Consider the following 24794-nt stretch of genomic DNA (forward strand, 5'->3'; position numbering starts at 1 on the left):
CCTGCTCCAGACTGTGTCCGAGGGCTCCGTGAGGTGCTGAACTGAGGCTGAGGGTCTGGGCCTGCTCCAGACTGTCCGAGGGCTCCATGATGTTTTGAACTGAGGCTGAGGGTCTCGGCCTGCTCCAGACTGTGTCCGAGGGCTCCATGAGGTGCTGAACTGAGGCTGAGAGTCTGGGCCTACTCCAGACTGTCCGAGGGCTCCGTGAGGTGCTGAACTGAGGCTGAGGGTCTGGGCCTACTCCAGACTGTCCGAGGGCTCCGTGAGGTGCTGAACTGAGGCTGAGGGGCTGTGCCTGCTCATGACTGTCCGAGGGCTCCGTGAGGTTCTGAACTGATGCTGAGGGTCTGGGCCTGCTCCAGACTGTCTGGGGGCTCCGTGAGGTGATGAACTGAGGCTGAGGGTCTGGGCCTGCTCCAGACTGTCTGAGGGCTCCGTGAGGTGCTGAACTGAGGCTGAGGGTCTGGGCCTGCTCCAGACTGTCCGAGGGCTCCGTGAGGTGCTGAACTGAGGCTGAGGGTCTGGGTCTGCTCCAGACTGTCCGAGGACTCCGTGAGGTTCTGAACTGAGCTGAGGGTCTGGGCCTGCTCCAGACTGTCCGAGGGCTCCGTGAGGTGCTGAACTGAGGCTGAGGGTCTGGGCCTGCTCCAGACAGTCTGAGGGCTCCGTGAGGTGCTGAACTGAGGCTGAGGGTCTGGGCCTGCTCCAGACTGTCCGAGGGCTCCGTGAGGTTCTGAACTGAGGCTGAGGGTCTGGGCCTGCTCCAGACTGTCTGAGGGCTCCCTGCGGTGCTGAACTGAAGCTGAGGGTCTGGGCCTGCTCCAGACTGTCCGAGGGCTCCGTGAGGTGCTGAACTGAGGCTGAGGGTCTGGGCCTGCTCCAGACTGTCCGAGGGCTCCGTGAGGTGCTGAACTGAGGCTGAGGGTCTGGGCCTGCTCCAGACTGTCCGAGGGCTCCGTGAGGTGCTGAACTGAGGCTGAGGGTCTGGGCCTGCTCCAGACAGTCTGAGGGCTCCGTGAGGTGCTGAACTGAGGCTGAGGGTCTGGGCCTGCTCCAGACTGTCCGAGGGCTCCGTGAGGTTCTGAACTGAGGCTGAGGGTCTGGGCCTGCTCCAGACTGTCTGAGGGCTCCCTGCGGTGCTGAACTGAGGCTGAGGGTCTGGGCCTGCTCCAGACTGTGTCCGAGGGCTCCGCGAGGTGCTGAACTGAGGCTGAGGGTCTGGGCCTGCTCCAGACTGTCCAAGGGCTCCGTGAGGTTTTGAACTGAGGCTGAGGGTCTGGGCCTGCTCCAGACTGTCCGAGAGCTCCGTGAGGTTTTGAACTGAGGCTGAGGGTCTGGGCCTGCTCCAGACTGTGTCCGAGGACTCCGTGAGGTGCTGAACTGAGGCTGAGGATCTGGGCCTGCTCCAGACTGTGTCTGAGGGCTCCGTGAGGTGCTGAACTGAGGCTGAGGGTCTGGGCCTGCTCCAGACTGTCCGAGGGCTCCGTGAGGTGCTGAACTGAGGCTGAGGGTCTGGGCCTGCTCCAGACTGTCCAAGGGCTCCGTGAGGTGCTGAACTGAGGCTGAGGGTCTGGGCCTGCTCCAGACTGTCCGAGGGCTCCATGAGGTTCTGAACTGAGCTGAGGGTCTGGGCCTGCTCCAGGCTGTGTCCGAGGGCTCCATGAGGTGCTGAACTGAGGCTGAGGGTCTGGGCCTGCTCCAGACTGTGTCCGAGGGCTCTGTGAGGAGCTGAACTGAGGCTGATAGTCTGGGCCTGCTCCAGACTGTCCGAGGGCTCCGTGAGGTGCTGAACTGAGGCTGAGGGTCTGGGCCTGCTCCAGACTGTCTGAGGGCTCCGTGAGGTGCTGAACTGAAGCTGAGGGTCTGGGCCTGCTCCAGACTGTCCGAGGGCTCCGTGAGGTGCTGAACTGAGGCTGAGGGTCTGGGCCTGCTCCAGACTGTGTCCGAGGGCTCCGCGAGGTGCTGAACTGAGGCTGAGGGTCTGGGCCTGCTCCAGACTGTCCAAGGGCTCCGTGAGGTTTTGAACTGAGGCTGAGGGTCGGGCCTGCTCCAGACTGTGTCCGAGGACATCGTGAGGTGCTGAACTGAGGCTGAGGGTCTGGGCCTGCTCCAGACTGTGTCCGAGGGCTCCGTGAGTTGCTGAACTGAGGCTGAGGGTCTGGGCCTGCTCCAGACTGTCCGAGGGGTCCATGAGGTGCTGAACTGAGGCTGAGGGTCTGGGCCTGCTCCAGACTGTCCGAGGGGTCCGTGAGGTGCTGAACTGAGGCTGAGGGTCTGGGCCTGCTCCAGACTGTTCCTAGGGGTCCGTGCGGTGCTCAACTGAGGCTGAGGGTCTGGGCCTGCTCCAGACTGTCCGAGGACTCCGTGAGGTGCTGAACTGAGGCTGAGGGTCTGGGCCTGCTCCAGACTGTCCGAGGGCTCCATGAGGTTCTGAACTGAGCTGAGGGTCTGGGCCTGCTCCAGACTGTGTCCGAGGGCTCCATGAGGTGCTGAACTGAGGCTGAGGGTCTGGGCCTGCTCCAGACTGTCTGAGGGCTCCCTGCGGTGCTGAACTGAGGCTGAGGGTCTGGGCCTGCTCCAGACTGTGTCTGAGGGCTCCGTGAGGTTCTGAACTGAGGCTGAGGGTCTGGGCCTGCTCCAGACTGTGTCTGAGGGCTCCGTGAGGTTCTGAACTGAGGCTGAGGGTCTGTGCCTGCTCCAGACAGTCTGAGGGCTCCGTGAGGTTCTGAACTGAGGCTGAGGGTCTGGGCCTGCTCCAGACTGTGTCTGAGGGCTCCGTGAGTTGCTGAACTGAGGCTGAGAGTCTGGGCCTACTCCAGACTGTCCGAGGGCTCCGTGAGGTGCTGAACTGAGGCTGAGGGTCTGGGCCTGCTCCAGACTGTCCAAGGGCTCCGTGGTTTGCTGAACTGAGGCTGAGGGTCTGGGCCTGCTCCAGACTGTCCGAGGGCTCCGTGAGGTGCTGAACTGAGGCTGAGGGTCTGGGCCTGCTCCAGACTGTCCGAGGGCTCCGTGAGGTGCTGAACTGAGGCTGAGGGTCTGGGCCTGCTCCAGACTGTGTCCGAGGGCTCCGTGAGTTGCTGAACTGAGGCTGAGAGTCTGGGCCTGCTCCAGACTGTCTGAGGGCTCCGTGAGGTTCTGAACTGAGGCTGAGGGTCTGGGCCTGCTCCAGACTGTCTGAGGGCTCCCTGCGGTGCTGAACTGAGGCTGAGGGTCTGGGCCTGCTCCAGACTGTCCGAGGGCTCGGTGAGGTGTTGAACTGAAGCTGAGGGTCTGGGCCTGCTCCAGACTGTCCGAGGGCTCCGTGAGGTGCTGAACTGAGGCTGAGGGTCTGGGCCTGCTCCAGACTGTCTGAGGGCTCCGTGAGGTTCTGAAATGAGGCTGAGGGTCTGGGCCTGCTCCAGACTGTCTGAGGGCTCCCTGCGGTGCTGAACTGAGGCTGAGGGTCTGGGCCTGCTCCAGACTGTCCGAGGGCTCCGTGAGGTTCTGAACTGAGGCTGAGGGTCTGGGCCTGCTCCAGATTGTCCGAGGGCTCCGTGAGGTTCTGAACTGAGGCTGAGGGTCTGGGCCTGCTCCAGACTGTCTGGGGGCTCCGTGAGGTTCTGAACTGATGCTGAGGGTCTGGGCCTGCTCCAGACTGTCTGGGGGCTCCGTGAGGTGATGAACTGAGGCTGAGGGTCTGGGCCTGCTCCAGACTGTCTGAGGGCTCCGTGAGGTGCTGAACTGAGGCTGAGGGTCTGGGCCTGCTCCAGACTGTCCGAGGGCTCCGTGAGGTGCTGAACTGAGGCTGAGGGTCTGGGTCTGCTCCAGACTGTCTGAGGGCTCCGTGAGGTGCTGAACTGAGGCTGAGGGTCTGGGCCTGCTCCAGACTGTCCGAGGGCTCCGTGAGGTGCTGAACTGAGGCAGAGGGTCTGGGCCTGCTCCAGAGTGTCCGAGGGCTCCGTGAGGTGCTGAACTGAGGCTGAGGGTCTGGGCCTGCTCCAGACTGTCCGAGGGCTCCGTGAGGTGCTGAACTGAGGCTGAGGGTCTGGGCCTGCTCCAGACTGTCTGAGGGCTCCGTGAGGTGCTGAACTGAGGCTGAGGGTCTGGGCCTGCTCCAGACTGTCCGGGGGCTCCGTGAGGTGCTGAACTGAGGCTGAGGGTCTGTGCCTGCTCCAGGCTGTCCGAGGGCTCCGTGAGGTGCTGAACTGAGGCTGAGGGTCTGGGCCTGCTCCAGACTGTGTCCGAGGGCTCCGTGAGGTGCTGAACTGAGGCTGAGGGTCTGGGCCTGCTCCAGACTGTCCGAGGGCTCCATGATGTTTTGAACTGAGGCTGAGGGTCTCGGCCTGCTCCAGACTGTGTCCGAGGGCTCCATGAGGTGCTGAACTGAGGCTGAGAGTCTGGGCCTACTCCAGACTGTCCGAGGGCTCCGTGAGGTGCTGAACTGAGGCTGAGGGTCTGGGCCTACTCCAGACTGTCCGAGGGCTCCGTGAGGTGCTGAACTGAGGCTGAGGGGCTGTGCCTGCTCATGACTGTCCGAGGGCTCCATGAGGTGCTGAACTGAGGCTGAGGGTCTGGGCCTGCTCCAGACTGTCTGAGGGCTCCCTGCGGTGCTGAACTGAGGCTGAGGGTCTGGGCCTGCTCCAGACTGTGTCTGAGGGCTCCGTGAGGTGCTGAACTGAGGCTGAGAGTCTGGGCCTGCTCCAGACTGTGTCCGAGGGCTCCGTGAGGTTCTGAACTGAGGCTGAGGGTCTGGGCCTGCTCCAGAGTGTCTGGGGGCTCCGTGAGGTGCTGAACTGAGGCTGAGGGTCTGGGCCTGCTCCAGACTGTCCGAGGGCTCAGCGAGGTGCTGAACTGAGGCTGAGGGTCTGGGCCTGCTCCAGGCTGTGTCCGAGGGCTCCATGAGGTGCTGAACTGAGGCTGAGGGTCTGGGCCTGCTCCAGACTGTGTCCGAGGGCTCTGTGAGGAGCTGAACTGAGGCTGATGGTCTGGGCCTGCTCCAGACTGTCCGAGGGCTCCGTGAGGTGCTGAACTGAGGCTGAGGGTCTGGGCCTGCTCCAGACTGTCTGAGGGCTCCGTGAGGTGCTGAACTGAAGCTGAGGGTCTGGGCCTGCTCCAGACTGTCCGAGGGCTCCGTGAGGTGCTGAACTGAGGCTGAGGGTCTGGGCCTGCTCCAGACTGTGTCCGAGGGCTCCGCGAGGTGCTGAACTGAGGCTGAGGGTCTGGGCCTGCTCCAGACTGTCCAAGGGCTCCGTGAGGTTTTGAACTGAGGCTGAGGGTCGGGCCTGCTCCAGACTGTGTCCGAGGACATCGTGAGGTGCTGAACTGAGGCTGAGGGTCTGGGCCTGCTCCAGACTGTGTCCGAGGGCTCCGTGAGTTGCTGAACTGAGGCTGAGGGTCTGGGCCTGCTCCAGACTGTCCGAGGGGTCCATGAGGTGCTGAACTGAGGCTGAGGGTCTGGGCCTGCTCCAGACTGTCCGAGGGGTCCGTGAGGTGCTGAACTGAGGCTGAGGGTCTGGGCCTGCTCCAGACTGTTCCTAGGGGTCCGTGCGGTGCTCAACTGAGGCTGAGGGTCTGGGCCTGCTCCAGACTGTCCGAGGACTCCGTGAGGTGCTGAACTGAGGCTGAGGGTCTGGGCCTGCTCCAGACTGTCCGAGGGCTCCATGAGGTTCTGAACTGAGCTGAGGGTCTGGGCCTGCTCCAGACTGTGTCCGAGGGCTCCATGAGGTGCTGAACTGAGGCTGAGGGTCTGGGCCTGCTCCAGACTGTCTGAGGGCTCCCTGCGGTGCTGAACTGAGGCTGAGGGTCTGGGCCTGCTCCAGACTGTGTCTGAGGGCTCCGTGAGGTTCTGAACTGAGGCTGAGGGTCTGGGCCTGCTCCAGACTGTGTCTGAGGGCTCCGTGAGGTTCTGAACTGAGGCTGAGGGTCTGGGCCTGCTCCAGACAGTCTGAGGGCTCCGTGAGGTTCTGAACTGAGGCTGAGGGTCTGGGCCTGCTCCAGACTGTGTCTGAGGGCTCCGTGAGTTGCTGAACTGAGGCTGAGAGTCTGGGCCTACTCCAGACTGTCCGAGGGCTCCGTGAGGTGCTGAACTGAGGCTGAGGGTCTGGGCCTGCTCCAGACTGTCCAAGGGCTCCGTGGGTTGCTGAACTGAGGCTGAGGGTCTGGGCCTGCTCCAGACTGTCCGAGGGCTCCGTGAGGTGCTGAACTGAGGCTGAGGGTCTGGGCCTGCTCCAGACTGTCCGAGGGCTCCGTGAGGTGCTGAACTGAGGCTGAGGGTCTGGGCCTGCTCCAGACTGTGTCCGAGGGCTCCGTGAGTTGCTGAACTGAGGCTGAGAGTCTGGGCCTGCTCCAGACTGTCTGAGGGCTCCGTGAGGTTCTGAACTGAGGCTGAGGGTCTGGGCCTGCTCCAGACTGTCTGAGGGCTCCCTGCGGTGCTGAACTGAGGCTGAGGGTCTGGGCCTGCTCCAGACTGTCCGAGGGCTCGGTGAGGTGTTGAACTGAAGCTGAGGGTCTGGGCCTGCTCCAGACTGTCCGAGGGCTCCGTGAGGTGCTGAACTGAGGCTGAGGGTCTGGGCCTGCTCCAGACTGTCTGAGGGCTCCGTGAGGTTCTGAAATGAGGCTGAGGGTCTGGGCCTGCTCCAGACTGTCTGAGGGCTCCCTGCGGTGCTGAACTGAGGCTGAGGGTCTGGGCCTGCTCCAGACTGTCCGAGGGCTCCGTGAGGTTCTGAACTGAGGCTGAGGGTCTGGGCCTGCTCCAGATTGTCCGAGGGCTCCGTGAGGTTCTGAACTGAGGCTGAGGGTCTGGGCCTGCTCCAGACTGTCTGGGGGCTCCGTGAGGTTCTGAACTGATGCTGAGGGTCTGGGCCTGCTCCAGACTGTCTGGGGGCTCCGTGAGGTGATGAACTGAGGCTGAGGGTCTGGGCCTGCTCCAGACTGTCTGAGGGCTCCGTGAGGTGCTGAACTGAGGCTGAGGGTCTGGGCCTGCTCCAGACTGTCCGAGGGCTCCGTGAGGTGCTGAACTGAGGCTGAGGGTCTGGGTCTGCTCCAGACTGTCTGAGGGCTCCTTGAGGTGCTGAACTGAGGCTGAGGGTCTGGGCCTGCTCCAGACTGTCCGAGGGCTCCGTGAGGTGCTGAACTGAGGCAGAGGGTCTGGGCCTGCTCCAGAGTGTCCGAGGGCTCCGTGAGGTGCTGAACTGAGGCTGAGGGTCTGGGCCTGCTCCAGACTGTCCGAGGGCTCCGTGAGGTGCTGAACTGAGGCTGAGGGTCTGGGCCTGCTCCAGACTGTCTGAGGGCTCCGTGAGGTGCTGAACTGAGGCTGAGGGTCTGGGCCTGCTCCAGACTGTCCGGGGGCTCCGTGAGGTGCTGAACTGAGGCTGAGGGTCTGTGCCTGCTCCAGGCTGTCCGAGGGCTCCGTGAGGTGCTGAACTGAGGCTGAGGGTCTGGGCCTGCTCCAGACTGTGTCCGAGGGCTCCGTGAGGTGCTGAACTGAGGCTGAGGGTCTGGGCCTGCTCCAGACTGTCCGAGGGCTCCATGATGTTTTGAACTGAGGCTGAGGGTCTGGGCCTGCTCCAGACTGTGTCCGAGGGCTCCATGAGGTGCTGAACTGAGGCTGAGAGTCTGGGCCTACTCCAGACTGTCCGAGGGCTCCGTGAGGTGCTGAACTGAGGCTGAGGGTCTGGGCCTACTCCAGACTGTCCGAGGGCTCCGTGAGGTGCTGAACTGAGGCTGAGGGGCTGTGCCTGCTCATGACTGTCCGAGGGCTTCATGAGGTGCTGAACTGAGGCTGAGGGTCTGGGCCTGCTCCAGACTGTCTGAGGGCTCCCTGCGGTGCTGAACTGAGGCTGAGGGTCTGGGCCTGCTCCAGACTGTGTCTGAGGGCTCCGTGAGGTGCTGAACTGAGGCTGAGAGTCTGGGCCTGCTCCAGACTGTGTCCGAGGGCTCCGTGAGGTTCTGAACTGAGGCTGAGGGTCTGGGCCTGCTCCAGAGTGTCTGGGGGCTCCGTGAGGTGCTGAACTGAGGCTGAGGGTCTGGGCCTGCTCCAGACTGTCCGATGGCTCAGCGAGGTGCTGAACTGAGGCTGAGGGTCTGGGCCTGCTCCAGACTGTCCGAGGGCTCCTTGAGGTGCTGAACTGAGGCTGAGGTTCTGGGCCTGCTCCAGACTGTCCGAGGGCTCCGTGAGGTTCTGAACTGAGGCTGAGGGTCTGGGCCTGCTCCAGACTGTCTGAGGGCTCCCTGCGGTGCTGAACTGAGGCTGAGGGTCTGGGCCTGCTCCAGACTGTGTCCGAGGGCTCCGTGAGGTTTTGAACTGAGGCTGAGGGTCTGGGCCTGCTCCAGACTGTCCGAGGGCTCCGTGAGGTGCTGAACTGAGGCTGAGGGTCTGGGCCTGCTCCAGACTGTCCAAGGGCTCCGTGAGGTTTTGAACTGAGGCTGAGGGTCTGGGCCTGCTCCAGACTGTCCGAGGGCTCCGTGAGGTGCTGAACTGAGGCTGAGGGTCTGGGCCTGCTCCAGACTGTCCGAGGGATCCGTGAGGTGCTGAACTGAGGCTGAGGGTCTGGGCCTGCTCCAGACTGTCCGAGGGCTCCGTGAGGTTCTGAACTGAGCTGAGGGTCTGGGCCTGCTCCAGACTGTCCGAGGGCTCCGTGAGGTGCTGAACTGAGGCTGAGGGTCTGGGCCTGCTCCAGACAGTCTGAGGGCTCCGTGAGGTGCTGAACTGAGGCTGAGGGTCTGGGCCTGCTCCAGACTGTCCGAGGGCTCCGTGAGGTTCTGAACTGAGCTGAGGGTCTGGGCCTGCTCCAGACTGTGTCCGAGGGCTCCGTGAGGTTCTGAACTGAGCTGAGGGTCTGGGCCTGCTCCAGACTGTGTCCGAGGGCTCCGTGAGGTTCTGAACTGAGGCTGAGGGTCTGGGCCTGCTCCAGACTGTCTGAGGGCTCCCTGCGGTGCTGAACTGAGGCTGAGGGTCTGGGCCTGCTCCAGACTGTGTCCGAGGGCTCCGCGAGCTGCTGAACTGAGGCTGAGGGTCTGGGCCTGCTCCAGACTGTCCAAGGGCTCCCTGAGGTTTTGAACTGAGGCTGAGGGTCTGGGCCTGCTCCAGACTGTCCGAGGGCTCCGTGAGGTTTTGAACTGAGGCTGAGGGTCTGGGCCTGCTCCAGACTGTGTCCGAGGACTCCGTGAGGTGCTGAACTGAGGCTGAGGGTCTGGGCCTGCTCCAGACTGTCCGAGGGCTCCGTGAGGTGCTGAACTGAGGCTGAGGGTCTGGGCCTGCTCCAGACTGTCTGAGGGCTCCCTGCGGTGCTGAACTGAGGCTGAGGGTCTGGGCCTGCTCCAGACTGTGTCCGAGGGCTCCGCGAGGTGCTGAACTGAGGCTGAGGGTCTGGGCCTGCTCCAGACTGTGTCCGAGGGCTCCGCGAGGTGCTGAACTGAGGCTGAGGGTCTGGGCCTGCTCCAGACTGTGTCCGAGGGCTCCGCGAGGTGCTGAACTGAGGCTGAGGGTCTGGGCCTGCTCCAGACTGTGTCTGAGTCCAGACTGTCCGAGGGCTCCGTGAGGTTCTGAACTGAGGCTGAGGGTCTGGGCCTGCTCCAGACTGTCTGAGGGCTCCGTGAGGTGCTGAACTGAGGCTGAGGGTCTGGGCCTGCTCCAGACTGTCCGAGGGCTCCGTGAGGTTCTGAACTGAGGCTGAGGGTCTGGGCCTGCTCCAGACTGTCTGAGGGCTCCCTGCGGTGCTGAACTGAGGCTGAGGGTCTGGGCCTGCTCCAGACTGTGTCTGAGGGCTCCGTGAGGTGCTGAACTGAGGCTCAGAGTCTGGGCCTGCTCCAGACTGTGTCCGAGGGCTCCGTGAGGTTCTGAACTGAGGCTGAGGGTCTGGGCCTGCTCCAGAGTGTCTGGGGGCTCCGTGAGGTGCTGAACTGAGGCTGAGGGTCTGGGCCTGCTCCAGACTGTCCGAGGGCTCAGCGAGGTGCTGAACTGAGGCTGAGGGTCTGGGCCTGCTCCAGACTGTCCGAGGGCTCCTTGAGGTGCTGAACTGAGGCTGAGGTTCTGGGCCTGCTCCAGACTGTCCGAGGGCTCCGTGAGGTTCTGAACTGAGGCTGAGGGTCTGGGCCTGCTCCAGACTGTCTGAGGGCTCCCTGCGGTGCTGAACTGAGGCTGAGGGTCTGGGCCTGCTCCAGACTGTGTCCGAGGGCTCCGTGAGGTTTTGAACTGAGGCTGAGGGTCTGGGCCTGCTCCAGACTGTCCGAGGGCTCCGTGAGGTGCTGAACTGAGGCTGAGGGTCTGGGCCTGCTCCAGACTGTCCAAGGGCTCCGTGAGGTTTTGAACTGAGGCTGAGGGTCTGGGCCTGCTCCAGACTGTCCGAGGGCTCCGTGAGGTGCTGAACTGAGGCTGAGGGTCTGGGCCTGCTCCAGACTGTCCGAGGGATCCGTGAGGTGCTGAACTGAGGCTGAGGGTCTGGGCCTGCTCCAGACTGTCCGAGGGCTCCGTGAGGTTCTGAACTGAGCTGAGGGTCTGGGCCTGCTCCAGACTGTCCGAGGGCTCCGTGAGATGCTGAACTGAGGCTGAGGGTCTGGGCCTGCTCCAGACAGTCTGAGGGCTCCGTGAGGTGCTGAACTGAGGCTGAGGGTCTGGGCCTGCTCCAGACTGTCCGAGGGCTCCGTGAGGTTCTGAACTGAGCTGAGGGTCTGGGCCTGCTCCAGACTGTGTCCGAGGGCTCCGTGAGGTTCTGAACTGAGCTGAGGGTCTGTGCCTGCTCCAGACTGTGTCCGAGGGCTCCGTGAGGTTCTGAACTGAGGCTGAGGGTCTGGGCCTGCTCCAGACTGTCTGAGGGCTCCCTGCGGTGCTGAACTGAGGCTGAGGGTCTGGGCCTGCTCCAGACTGTGTCCGAGGGCTCCGCGAGCTGCTGAACTGAGGCTGAGGGTCTGGGCCTGCTCCAGACTGTCCAAGGGCTCCCTGAGGTTTTGAACTGAGGCTGAGGGTCTGGGCCTGCTCCAGACTGTCCGAGGGCTCCGTGAGGTTTTGAACTGAGGCTGAGGGTCTGGGCCTGCTCCAGACTGTGTCCGAGGACTCCGTGAGGTGCTGAACTGAGGCTGAGGGTCTGGGCCTGCTCCAGACTGTCCGAGGGCTGCGTGAGGTGCTGAACTGAGGCTGAGGGTCTGGGCCTGCTCCAGACTGTCTGAGGGCTCCCTGCGGTGCTGAACTGAGGCTGAGGGTCTGGGCCTGCTCCAGACTGTGTCCGAGGGCTCCGCGAGGTGCTGAACTGAGGCTGAGGGTCTGGGCCTGCTCCAGACTGTGTCCGAGGGCTCCGCGAGGTGCTGAACTGAGGCTGAGGGTCTGGGCCTGCTCCAGACTGTGTCCGAGGGCTCCGCGAGGTGATGAACTGAGGCTGAGGGTCTGGGCCTGCTCCAGACTGTGTCTGAGTCCAGACTGTCCAAGGGCTCCGTGAGGTTCTGAACTGAGGCTGAGGGTCTGGGCCTGCTCCAGACTGTCTGAGGGCTCCGTGAGGTGCTGAACTGAGGCTGAGGGTCTGGGCCTGCTCCAGACTGTCCGAGGGCTCCGTGAGGTTCTGAACTGAGGCTGAGGGTCTGGGCCTGCTCCAGACTGTCTGAGGGCTCCCTGCGGTGCTGAACTGAGGCTGAGGGTCTGGGCCTGCTCCAGACTGTCCGAGGGCTCCGTGAGGTGCTGAACTGAGGCTGAGGGTCTGGGCCTGCTCCAGACTGTCCGAGGGCTCCGTGAGTTGCTGAACTGAGGCTGAGGGTCTGGGCCTGCTCCAGACTGTCCGAGGGCTCCATGAGGTTTTGAACTGAGGCTGAGGGTCTGGGCCTGCTCCAGACTGTGTCCGAGGGCTCCATGAGGTGCTGAACTGAGGCTGAGAGTCTGGGCCTACTCCAGACTGTCCGAGGGCTCCGTGAGGTGCTGAACTGAGGCTGAGGGTCTGGGCCTACTCCAGACTGTCCGAGGGCTCCGTGAGGTGCTGAACTGAGGCTGAGGGTCTGTGCCTGCTAATGACTGTCCGAGGGCTCCATGAGGTGCTGAACTGAGGCTGAGGGTCTGGGCCTGCTCCAGACTGTCTGAGGGCTCCCTGCGGTGCTGAACAGAGGCTGAGGGTCTGGGCCTGCTCCAGACTGTGTCCGAGGGCTCCGTGAGGTTCTGAACTGAGGCTGAGGGTCTGGGCCTGCTCCAGAGTGTCTGGGGGCTCCGTGAGGTGCTGAACTGAGGCTGAGGGTCTGGGCCTGCTCCAGACTGTCCGAGGGCTCAGCGAGGTGCTGAACTGAGGCTGAGGGTCTGGGCCTGCTCCAGACTGTCCGAGGGCTCCTTGAGGTGCTGAACTGAGGCTGAGGTTCTGGGCCTGCTCCAGACTGTCCGAGGGCTCCGTGAGGTTCTGAACTGAGGCTGAGGGTCTGGGCCTGCTCCAGACTGTCTGAGGGCTCCCTGCGGTGCTGAACTGAGGCTGAGGGTCTGGGCCTGCTCCAGACTGTGTCCGAGGGCTCCGTGAGGTTTTGAACTGAGGCTGAGGGTCTGGGTCTGCTCCAGACTGTCCGAGGGCTCCGTGAGGTGCTGAACTGAGGCTGAGGGTCTGGGCCTGCTCCAGACTGTCCAAGGGCTCCGTGAGGTTTTGAACTGAGGCTGAGGGTCTGGGCCTGCTCCAGACTGTCCGAGGGCTCCGTGAGGTGCTGAACTGAGGCTGAGGGTCTGGGCCTGCTCCAGACTGTCCGAGGGATCCGTGAGGTGCTGAACTGAGGCTGAGGGTCTGGGCCTGCTCCAGACTGTCCGAGGGCTCCGTGAGGTTCTGAACTGAGCTGAGGGTCTGGGCCTGCTCCAGACTGTCCGAGGGCTCCGTGAGGTGCTGAACTGAGGCTGAGGGTCTGGGCCTGCTCCAGACAGTCTGAGGGCTCCGTGAGGTGCTGAACTGAGGCTGAGGGTCTGGGCCTGCTCCAGACTGTCCGAGGGCTCCGTGAGGTTCTGAACTGAGCTGAGGGTCTGGGCCTGCTCCAGACTGTGTCCGAGGGCTCCGTGAGGTTCTGAACTGAGCTGAGGGTCTGGGCCTGCTCCAGACTGTGTCCGAGGGCTCCGTGAGGTTCTGAACTGAGGCTGAGGGTCTGGGCCTGCTCCAGACTGTCTGAGGGCTCCCTGCGGTGCTGAACTGAGGCTGAGGGTCTGGGCCTGCTCCAGACTGTCCGAGGGCTCCGCGAGCTGCTGAACTGAGGCTGAGGGTCTGGGCCTGCTCCAGACTGTCCAAGGGCTCCCTGAGGTTTTGAACTGAGGCTGAGGGTCTGGGCCTGCTCCAGACTGTCCGAGGGCTCCGTGAGGTTTTGAACTGAGGCTGAGGGTCTGGGCCTGCTCCAGACTGTGTCCGAGGACTCCGTGAGGTGCTGAACTGAGGCTGTGGGTCTGGGCCTGCTCCAGACTGTCCGAGGGCTCCGTGAGGTGCTGAACTGAGGCTGAGGGTCTGGGCCTGCTCCAGACTGTCCGAGGGCTCCGTGAGGTGCTGAACTGAGGCTGAGGGTCTGGGCCTGCTCCAACCTGTCTGAGGGCTCCCTGCGGTGCTGAACTGAGGCTGAGGGTCTGGGCCTGCTCCAGACTGTGTCCGGGGGCTCCGTGAGGTTTTGAACTGAGGCTGAGGGTCTGGGCCTGCTCCAGACTGTCCGAGGGCTCCGTGAGGTGCTGAACTGAGGCTGAGGGTCTGGGCCTGCTCCAGACTGTCCAAGGGCTCCGTGAGGTTTTGAACTGAGGCTGAGGGTCTGGGCCTGCTCCAGACTGTCCGTGGGCTCCGTGAGGTGCTGAACTGAGGCTGAGGGTCTGGGCCTGCTCCAGACTGTCCGAGGGATCCGTGAGGTGCTGAACTGAGGCTGAGGGTCTGGGCCTGCTCCAGACTGTCCGAGGGCTCCGTGAGGTTCTGAACTGAGCTGAGGGTCTGGGCCTGCTCCAGACTGTCCGAGGGCTCCGTGAGGTGCTGAACTGAGGCTGAGGGTCTGGGCCTGCTCCAGACTGTCCGAGGGCTCCGTGAGTTGCTGAACTGAGGCTGAGGGTCTGGGCCTGCTCCAGACTGTCCGAGGGCTCCATGAGGTTTTGAACTGAGGCTGAGGGTCTGGGCCTGCTCCAGACTGTGTCCGAGGGCTCCATGAGGTGCTGAACTGAGGCTGAGAGTCTGGGCCTACTCCAGACTGTCCGAGGGCTCCGTGAGGTGCTGAACTGAGGCTGAGGGTCTGGGCCTACTCCAGACTGTCCGAGGGCTCCGTGAGGTGCTGAACTGAGGCTGAGGGTCTGTGCCTGCTAATGACTGTCCGAGGGCTCCATGAGGTGCTGAACTGAGGCTGAGGGTCTGGGCCTGCTCCAGACTGTCTGAGGGCTCCCTGCGGTGCTGAACTGAGGCTGAGGGTCTGGGCCTGCTCCAGACTGTGTCCGAGGGCTCCGTGAGGTTCTGAACTGAGGCTGAGGGTCTGGGCCTGCTCCAGAGTGTCTGGGGGCTCCGTGAGGTGCTGAACTGAGGCTGAGGGTCTGGGCCTGCTCCAGACTGTCCGAGGGCTCAGCGAGGTGCTGAACTGAGGCTGAGGGTCTGGGCCTGCTCCAGACTGTCCGAGGGCTCCGTGAGGTTCTGAACTGAGGCTGAGGGTCTGGGCCTGCTCCAGACTGTCTGAGGGCTCCCTGCGGTGCTGAACTGAGGCTGAGGGTCTGGGCCTGCTCCAGACTGTGTCCGAGGGCTCCGTGAGGTTTTGAACTGAGGCTGAGGGTCTGGGCCTGCTCCAGACTGTCCGAGGGCTCCGTGTGGTGCTGAACTGAGGCTGAGGGTCTGGGCCTGCTCCAGACTGTCCAAGGGCTCCGTGAGGTTTTGAACTGAGGCTGAGGGTCTGGGCCTGCTCCAGACTGTCCGAGGGCTCCGTGAGGTGCTGAACTGAGGCTGAGGGTCTGGGCCTGCTCCAGACTGTCCGAGGGATCCGTGAGGTGCTGAACTGAGGCTGAGGGTCTGGGCCTGCTCCAGACTGTCCGAGGGCTCCGTGAGGTTCTGAACTGAGCTGAGGGTCTGGGCCTGCTCCAGACTGTCCGAGGGCTCCGTGAGGTGCTGAACTGAGGCTGAGGGTCTGGGCCTGCTCCAGACAGTCTGAGGGCTCCGTGAGGTGCTGAACTGAGGCTGAGGGTCTGGGCCTGCTCCAGACTGTCCGAGGGCTCCGTGAGGTTCTGAACTGAGCTGAGGGTCTGGGCCTGCTCCAGACTGTGTCCGAGGGCTCCGTGAGGTTCTGAACTGAGCTGAGGGTCTGGGCCTGCTCCAGACTGTGTCCGAGGGCTCCGTGAGGTTCTGAACTGAGGCTGAGGGTCTGGGCCTGCTCCAGACTGTCTGAGGGCTCCCTGCGGTGCTGAACTGAGGCTGAGGGTCTGGGCCTGCTCCAGACTGTGTCCGAGGGCTCCGCGAGCTGCTGAACTGAGGCTGAGGGTCTGGGCCTGCTCCAGACTGTCCAAGGGCTCCCTGAGGTTTTGAACTGAGGCTGAGGGTCTGGGCCTGCTCCAGACTGTCCGAGGGCTCCGTGAGGTTTTGAACTGAGGCTGAGGGTCTGGGCCTGCTCCAGACTGTGTCCGAGGACTCCGTGAGGTGCTGAACTGAGGCTGTGGGTCTGGGCCTGCTCCAGACTGTCCGAGGGCTCCGTGAGGTGCTGAACTGAGGCTGAGGGTCTGGGCCTGCTCCAGACTGTCCGAGGGCTCTGTGAGGTGCTGAACTGAGGCTGAGGGTCTGGGCCTGCTCCAGACTGTCTGAGGGCTCCCTGCGGTGCTGAACTGAGGCTGAGGGTCTGGGCCTGCTCCAGACTGTGTCCGAGGGCTCCGTGAGGTTTTGAACTGAGGCTGAGGGTCTGGGCCTGCTCCAGACTGTCCGAGGGCTCCGTGAGGTGCTGAACTGAGGCTGAGGGTCTGGGCCTGCTCCAGACTGTCCAAGGGCTCCGTGAGGTTTTGAACTGAGGCTGAGGGTCTGGGCCTGCTCCAGACTGTCCGAGGGCTCCGTGAGGTGCTGAACTGAGGCTGAGGGTCTGGGCCTGCTCCAGACTGTCCGAGGGATCCGTGAGGTGCTGAACTGAGGCTGAGGGTCTGGGCCTGCTCCAGACTGTCCGAGGGCTCCGTGAGGTTCTGAACTGAGCTGAGGGTCTGGGCCTGCTCCAGACTGTCCGAGGGCTCCGTGAGGTGCTGAACTGAGGCTGAGGGTCTGGGCCTGCTCCAGACAGTCTGAGGGCTCCGTGAGGTGCTGAACTGAGGCTGAGGGTCTGGGCCTGCTCCAGACTGTCCGAGGGCTCCGTGAGGTTCTGAACTGAGCTGAGGGTCTGGGCCTGCTCCAGACTGTGTCCGAGGGCTCCGTGAGGTTCTGAACTGAGCTGAGGGTCTGGGCCTGCTCCAGACTGTGTCCGAGGGCAACGTGAGGTTCTGAACTGAGGCTGAGGGTCTGGGCCTGCTCCAGACTGTCTGAGGGCTCCCTGCGGTGCTGAACTGAGGCTGAGGGTCTGGGCCTGCTCCAGACTGTGTCCGAGGGCTCCGCGAGGTGCTGAACTGAGGCTGAGGGTCTGGGCCTGCTCCAGACTGTGTCCGAGGGCTCCGCGAGGTGCTGAACTGAGGCTGAGGGTCTGGGCCTGCTCCAGACTGTGTCCGAGGGCTCCGCGAGGTGCTGAACTGAGGCTGAGGGTCTGGGCCTGCTCCAGACTGTGTCTGAGTCCAGACTGTCCGAGGGCTCCGTGAGGTTCTGAACTGAGGCTGAGGGTCTGGGCCTGCTCCAGACTGTCTGAGCGCTCCGTGAGGTGCTGAACTGAGGCTGAGGGTCTGGGCCTGCTCCAGACTGACCGAGGGCTCCGTGAGGTTCTGAACTGAGGCTGAGGGTCTGGGCCTGCTCCAGACTGTCTGAGGGCTCCCTGCGGTGCTGAACTGAGGCTGAGGGTCTGGGCCTGCTCCAGACTGTCCGAGGGCTCCGTGAGGTGCTGAACTGAGGCTGAGGGTCTGGGCCTGCTCCAGACTGTCCGAGGGCTCCGTGAGTTGCTGAACTGAGGCTGAGGGTCTGGGCCTGCTCCAGACTGTCCGAGGGCTCCATGAGGTTTTGAACTGAGGCTGAGGGTCTGGGCCTGCTCCAGACTGTGTCCGAGGGCTCCATGAGGTGCTGAACTGAGGCTGAGAGTCTGGGCCTACTCCAGACTGTCCGAGGGCTCCGTGAGGTGCTGAACTGAGGCTGAGGGTCTGGGCCTACTCCAGACTGTCCGAGGGCTCCGTGAGGTGCTGAACTGAGGCTGAGGGTCTGTGCCTGCTCATGACTGTCCGAGGGCTCCATGAGGTGCTGAACTGAGGCTGAGGGTCTGGGCCTGCTCCAGACTGTCTGAGGGCTCCCTGCGGTGCTGAACTGAGGCTGAGGGTCTGGGCCTGCTCCAGACTGTGTCCGAGGGCTCCGTGAGGTTCTGAACTGAGGCTGAGGGGCTGGGCCTGCTCCAGAGTGTCTGGGGGCTCCGTGAGGTGCTGAACTGAGGCTGAGGGTCTGGGCCTGCTCCAGACTGTCCGAGGGCTCAGCGAGGTGCTGAACTGAGGCTGAGGGTCTGGGCCTGCTCCAGACTGTCCGAGGGCTCCTTGAGGTGCTGAACTGAGGCTGAGGTTCTGGGCCTGCTCCAGACTGTCCGAGGGCTCCGTGAGGTTCTGAACTGAGGCTGAGGGTCTGGGCCTGCTCCAGACTGTCTGAGGGCTCCCTGCGGTGCTGAACTGAGGCTGAGGGTCTGTGCCTGCTCCAGACTGTGTCCGAGGGCTCCGTGAGGTTTTGAACTGAGGCTGAGGGTCTGGGCCTGCTCCAGACTGTCCGAGGGCTCCGTGAGGTGCTGAACTGAGGCTGAGGGTCTGGGCCTGCTCCAGACTGTCCAAGGGCTCCGTGAGGTTTTGAACTGAGGCTGAGGGTCTGGGCCTGCTCCAGACTGTCCGAGGGCTCCGTGAGGTGCTGAACTGAGGCTGAGGGTCTGGGCCTGCTCCAGACTGTCCGAGGGATCCGTGAGGTGCTGAACTGAGGCTGAGGGTCTGGGCCTGCTCCAGACTGTCCGAGGGCTCCGTGAGGTTCTGAACTGAGCTGAGGGTCTGGGCCTGCTCCAGACTGTCCGAGGGCTCCGTGAGGTGCTGAACTGAGGCTGAGGGTCTGGGCCTGCTCCAGACAGTCTGAGGGCTCCGTGAGGTGCTGAACTGAGGCTGAGGGTCTGGGCCTGCTCCAGACTGTCCGAGGGCTCCGTGAGGTTCTGAACTGAGCTGAGGGTCTGGGCCTGCTCCAGACTGTGTCCGAGGGCTCCGTGAGGTTCTGAACTGAGCTGAGGGTCTGGGCCTGCTCCAGACTGTGTCCGAGGGCTCCGTGAGGTTCTGAACTGAGGCTGAGGGTCTGGGCCTGCTCCAGACTGTCTGAGGGCTCCCTGCGGTGCTGAACTGAGGCTGAGGGTCTGGGCCTGCTCCAGACTGTGTCCGAGGGCTCCGCGAGCTGCTGAACTGAGGCTGAGGGTCTGGGCCTGCTCCAGACTGTCCAAGGGCTCCCTGAGGTTTTGAACTGAGGCTGAGGGTCTGGGCCTGCTCCAGACTGTCCGAGGGCTCCGTGAGGTTTTGAACTGAGGCTGAGGGTCTGGGCCTGCTCCAGACTTTGTCCGAGGACTCCGTGAGGTGCTGAACTGAGGCTGAGGGTCTGGGCCTGCTCCAGACTGTCCGAGGGCTCCCTGAGGTGCTGAACAGAGGCTGAGGGTCTGGGCCTGCTCCAGACTGTCCGAGGGCTCCGTGAGGTGCTGAACTGAGGCTGAGGGTCTGGGCCTGCTCCAGACTGTCTGAGGGCTCCCTGCGGTGCTGAACTGAGGCTGAGGGTCTGGGCCTGCTCCAGACTGTGTCCGAGGGCTCCGCGAGCTGCTGAACTGAGGCTGAGGGTCTGGGCCTGGTCCAGACTGTCCAAGGGCTCCCTGAGGTTTTGAACTGAGGCTGAGGGTCTGGGCCTGCTCCAGACTGTCCGAGGGCTCCGTGAGGTTTTGAACTGAGGCTGAGGGTCTGGGCCTGCTCCAGACTTTGTCCGAGGACTCCGTGAGGTGCTGAACTGAGGCTGAGGGTCTGGGCCTGCTCCAGACTGTCCGAGGGCTCCCTGAGGTGCTGAACTGAGGCTGAGGGTCTGGGCCTGCTCCAGACTGTCCGAGGGCTCCGTGAGGTGCTGAACTGAGGCTGAGGGTCTGTGCCTGCTCATGACTGTCCGAGGGCTCCATGAGGTGCTGAACTGAGGCTGAGGGTCTGGGCCTGCTCCAGACTGTCTGAGGGCTCCCTGCGGTGCTGAACTGAGGCTGAGGGTCTGGGCCTGCTCCAGACTGTGTCCGAGGGCTCCGTGAGGTTCTGAACTGAGGCTGAGGGGCTGGGCCTGCTCCAGAGTGTCTGGGGGCTCCGTGAGGTGCTGAACTGAGGCTGAGGGTCTGGGCCTGCTCCAGACTGTCCGAGGGCTCAGCGAGGTGCTGAACTGAGGCTGAGGGTCTGGGCCTGCTCCAGACTGTCCGAGGGCTCCTTGAGGTGCTGAACTGAGGCTGAGGTTCTGGGCCTGCTCCAGACTGTCCGAGGGCTCCGTGAGGTTCTGAACTGAGGCTGAGGGTCTGGGCCTGCTCCAGACTGTCTGAGGGCTCCCTGCGGTGCTGAACTGAGGCTGAGGGTCTGTGCCTGCTCCAGACTGTGTCCGAGGGCTCCGTGAGGTTTTGAACTGAGGCTGAGGGTCTGGGCCTGCTCCAGACTGTCCGAGGGCTCCGTGAGGTGCTGAACTGAGGCTGAGGGTCTGGGCCTGCTCCAGACTGTCCAAGGGCTCCGTGAGGTTTTGAACTGAGGCTGAGGGTCTGGGCCTGCTCCAGACTGTCCGAGGGCTCCGTGAGGTGCTGAACTGAGGCTGAGGGTCTGGGCCTGCTCCAGACTGTCCGAGGGATCCGTGAGGTGCTGAACTGAGGCTGAGGGTCTGGGCCTGCTCCAGACTGTCCGAGGGCTCCGTGAGGTTCTGAACTGAGGCTGAGGGTCTGGGCCTGCTCCAGACTTTGTCCGAGGACTCCGTGAGGTGCTGAACTGAGGCTGAGGGTCTGGGCCTGCTCCAGACTGTCCGAGGGCTCCCTGAGGTGCTGAACTGAGGCTGAGGGTCTGGGCCTGCTCCAGGCTGTCCGAGGGCTCCGTGAGGTGCTGAACTGAGGCTGAGGGTCTGGGCCTGCTCCAGACTGTCTGAGGGCTCCCTGCGGTGCTGAACTGAGGCTGAGGGTCTGGGCCTGCTCCAGACTGTGTCCGAGGGCTCCGCGAGGTGCTGAACTGAGGCTGAGGTTCTGGGCCTGCTCCAGACTGTGTCCGAGGGCTCCGCGAGGTGCTGAACTGAGGCTGAGGGTCTGGGCCTGCTCCAGACTGTGTCCGAGGGCTCCGCGAGGTGCTGAACTGAGGCTGAGGGTCTGGGCCTGCTCCAGACTGTGTCTGAGTCCAGACTGTCCGAGGGCTCCGTGAGGTTCTGAACTGAGGCTGAGGGTCTGGGCCTGCTCCAGACTGTCTGAGGGCTCCGTGAGGTGCTGAACTGAGGCTGAGGGTCTGGGCCTGCTCCAGACTGTCCGAGGGCTCCGTGAGGTTCTGAACTGAGGCTGAGGGTCTGGGCCTGCTCCAGACTGTCTGAGGGCTCCCTGCGGTGCTGAACTGAGGCTGAGGGTCTGGGCCTGCTCCAGACTGTCCGAGGGCTCCGTGAGGTGCTGAACTGAGGCTGAGGGTCTGGGCCTGCTCCAGACTGTCCGAGGGCTCCGTGAGTTGCTGAACTGAGGCTGAGGGTCTGGGCCTGCTCCAGACTGTCCGAGGGCTCCGTGAGGTGCTGAACTGAGGCTGAGGGTCTGGGCCTGCTCCAGACAGTCTGAGGGCTCCGTGAGGTGCTGAACTGAGGCTGAGGGTCTGGGCCTGCTCCAGACTGTCCGAGGGCTCCGTGAGGTTCTGAACTGAGGCTGAGGGTCTGGGCCTGCTCCAGACTGTCTGAGGGCTCTGTGAGGTGCTGAACTGAGGCTGAGGGTCTGGGCCTGCTCCAGACTGTCTGAGGGCTCCGTGAGGTTCTGAACTGAGGCTGAGGATCTGGGCCTGCTCCAGACTGTCCGAGGGATCCGTGAGGTTCTGAACTGAGGCTGAGGGTCTGGGCCTGTTCCAGACTGTGTCTGAGGGCTCCGTGAGTTGCTGAACTGAGGCTGAGGGTCTGGGCCTGCTCCAGACTGTCTGAGGGCTCCGTGAGGTGCTGAACTGAGGCTGAGGGTCTGGGCCTGCTCCAGACTGTCTGAGGGCTCCGTGAGGTTCTGAACTGAGGCTGAGGGTCTGGGCCTGCTCCAGACTGTCTGAGGGCTCCCTGCGGTGCTGAACTGAGGCTGAGGGTCTGGGCCTGCTCCAGACTGTCCGAGGGCTCCGTGAGGTTTTGAACTGAGGCTGAGGGTCTGGGCCTGCTCCAGACTGTGTCTGAGGGCTCCGTGAGGTTCTGAACTGAGGCTGAGGGTCTGGGCCTGCTCCAGACTGTCTGAGGGCTCCGTGAGGTTCTGAACTGAGGCTGAGGGTCTGGGCCTGCTCCAGACTGTCTGGGGGCTCCGTGAGGTTCTGAACTGAGGCTGAGGGTCTGGGCCTGCTCCAGACTGTCTGGGGGCTCCGTGAGGTGCTGAACTGAGGCTGAGGGTCTGGGCCTGCTCCAGACTGTCCGAGGGCTCCGTGAGGTTCTGAACTGAGACTGAGGGGCTGGGCCTGCTTCAGACTGTCCGAGTGCTCCGTGAGGTGCTGAACTGAGGCTGAGGGTCTGGGCCTGCTCCAGACTGTCCGAGGGCTCCGTGAGGTTCTGAACTGAGGCTGAGGGTCTGGGCCTGCTCTAGACTGTCTGAGGGCTCTGTGAGGTGCTGAACTGAGGCTGAGGGTCTGGGCCTGCTCCAGACTGTCTGAGGGCTCCGTGAGGTTCTGAACTGAGGCTGAGGGTCTGGGCCTGCTCCAGACTGTCTGAGGGCTCCCTGCGGTGCTGAACTGAGGCTGAGGGTCTGGGCCTGCTCCAGACTGTGTCCGAGGGCTCCGCGAGGTGCTGAACTGAGGCTGAGGGTCTGGGCCTGCTCCAGACTGTCCGAGGGCTCCGTGAGGTGCTGAACTGAGGCTGAGAGTCTGGGCCTACTCCAGACTGTCCGAGGGCTCCGTGAGGTGCTGAACTGAGGCTGAGGGTCTGGGCCTGCTCCAGACTGTCCGAGGGCTCCATGAGGTGCTGAACTGAGGCTGAGGGTCTGGGCCTGCTCCAGACTGTGTCCGAGGGCTCCGCGAGGTGCTGAACTGAGGCTGAGGGTCTGGGCCTGCTCCAGACTGTCCGAGGGCTCCGTGAGGTGCTGAACTGAGGCTGTGTGTCTGGGCCTGCTCCAGACTGTCTGAGGGCTCCGTGACGTTCTGAACTGAGGCTGAGGGTCTGGGCCTGCTCCAGACTGTCTGAGGGCTCCCTGCGGTGCTGAACTGAGGCTGAGGGTCTGGGCCTGCTCCAGACTGTCCGAGGGCTCCGTGAGGTTTTGAACTGAGGCTGAGGGTCTGGGCCTGCTCCAGACTGTGTCTGAGGGCTCCGTGAGGTTCTGAACTGAGGCTGAGGGTCTGGGCCTGCTCCAGACTGTCTGAGGGCTCCGTGAGGTTCTGAACTGAGGCTGAGGGTCTGGGCCTGCTCCAGACTGTCTGGGGGCTCCGTGAGGTTCTGAACTGAGGCTGAGGGTCTGGGCCTGCTCCAGACTGTCTGGGGGCTCCGTGAGGTGCTGAACTGAGGCTGAGGGTCTGGGCCTGCTCCAGACTGTCCGAGGGCTCCGTGAGGTTCTGAACTGAGACTGAGGGGCTGGGCCTGCTTCAGACTGTCCGAGGGCTCCGTGAGGTGCTGAACTGAGGCTGAGGGTCTGGGCCTGCTCCAGACTGTCCGAGGGCTCCGTGAGGTTCTGAACTGAGGCTGAGGGTCTGGGCCTGCTCTAGACTGTCTGAGGGCTCTGTGAGGTGCTGAACTGAGGCTGAGGGTCTGGGCCTGCTCCAGACTGTCTGAGGGCTCCGTGAGGTTCTGAACTGAGGCTGAGGGTCTGGGCCTGCTCCAGACTGTCTGAGGGCTCCCTGCGGTGCTGAACTGAGGCTGAGGGTCTGGGCCTGCTCCAGACTGTGTCCGAGGGCTCCGCGAGGTGCTGAACTGAGGCTGAGGGTCTGGGCCTGCTCCAGACTGTCCGAGGGCTCCGCGAGGTGCTGAACTGAGGCTGAGAGTCTGGGCCTACTCCAGACTGTCCGAGGGCTCCGTGAGGTGCTGAACTGAGGCTGAGGGTCTGGGCCTGCTCCAGACTGTCCGAGGGTTCCATGAGGTGCTGAACTGAGGCTGAGGGTCTGGGCCTGCTCCAGACTGTGTCCGAGGGCTCCGCGAGGTGCTGAACTGAGGCTGAGGGTCTGGGCCTGCTCCAGACTGTCCGAGGGCTCCGTGAGGTGCTGAACTGAGGCTGTGTGTCTGGGCCTGCTCCAGACTGTCTGAGGGCTCCGTGACGTTCTGAACTGAGGCTGAGGGTCTGGGCCTGCTCCAGACTGTCTGAGGGCTCCCTGCGGTGCTGAACTGAGGCTGAGGGTCTGGGCCTGCTCCAGACTGTCCGAGGGCTCCGTGAGGTGCTGAACTGAGGCTGAGGGTCTGGGCCTGCTCCAGACTGTCTGAGGGTTCCGTGAGGTTCTGAACTGAGGCTGAGGGTCTGGGCCTGCTCCAGACTGTCTGAGGGCTCCCTGTGGTGCTGAACTGAGGCTGAGGGTCTGGGCCTGCTCCAGACTGTCCGAGGGCTCCGTGAGGTGCTGAACTGAGGCTGAGGGTCTGGGCCTGCTCCAGACTGTGTCTGAGGGCTCCGTGAGGTTCTGAACTGAGGCTGAGGGTCTGGGCCTGCTCCAGACTGTCTGAGGGCTCCGTGAGGTTCTGAACTGAGGCTGAGGGTCTGGGCCTGCTCCAGACTGTCTGAGGGCTCTGTGAGGTTTTGAACTGAGGCTGAGGGGCTGGGCCTGCTCCAGACTGTCCGGGGGCTCCGTGAGGTTCTGAACTGAGGCTGAGGGTCTGGGCCTGCTCCAGACTGTCTGAGGGCTCTGTGAGGTGCTGAACTGAGGCTGAGGGTCTGGGCCTGCTCCAGACTGTCTGAGGGCTCCGTGAGGTGCTGAACTGAGGCTGAGGGTCTGGGCCTGCTCCAGACTGTCTGGGGGCTCCGTGAGGTGCTGAACTGAGGCTGAGGGTCTGGGCCTGCTCCAGACTGTCCAAGGGCTCCGTGAGGTTTTGAACTGAGGCTGAGAGTCTGGGCCTGCTCCAGACTGTCCGAGGGCTCCATGAGGTTTTGAACTGAGGCTGAGGGTCTGGGCCTGCTCCAGACTGTCTGGGGGCTCCGTGAGGTGCTGAACTGAGGCTGAGGGTCTGGGCCTGCTCCAGACTGTCCAAGGGCTCCGTGAGGTTTTGAACTGAGGCTGAGAGTCTGGGCCTGCTCCAGACTGTCCGAGGGCTCCATGAGGTTTTGAACTGAGGCTGAGGGTCTGGGCCTGCTCCAGACTGTGTCCGAGGGCTCCGTGAGGTGCTGAACTGAGGCCTGCTCTGGGCTTTGTGTCTGAGCACTTGCTTTTGTTCAAAATGCTACATATTTACTTTTATTGCTTGCACAATTCATTTTTTCTCTCTCTCTCTGTAGATCGGGTGTTTGTCAGTCTTTTTAATGGTTTCGTTTGGGTTCCTTGTTTTGTGGCTGCCTGTAAGGAGACAAAGCTTAAGGTTGTATAATGTATACATACTTTGATAATAACTGTAGTTTGAACTTTTGAACTTTGATCTTTGAACATTGAACTTTGTAAACCTAAAAGG

Source organism: Hypanus sabinus, chromosome 18 (assembly GCF_030144855.1).
Source record: "Hypanus sabinus isolate sHypSab1 chromosome 18, sHypSab1.hap1, whole genome shotgun sequence".
Taxonomy (NCBI): Eukaryota; Metazoa; Chordata; class Chondrichthyes; order Myliobatiformes; family Dasyatidae; genus Hypanus; species Hypanus sabinus.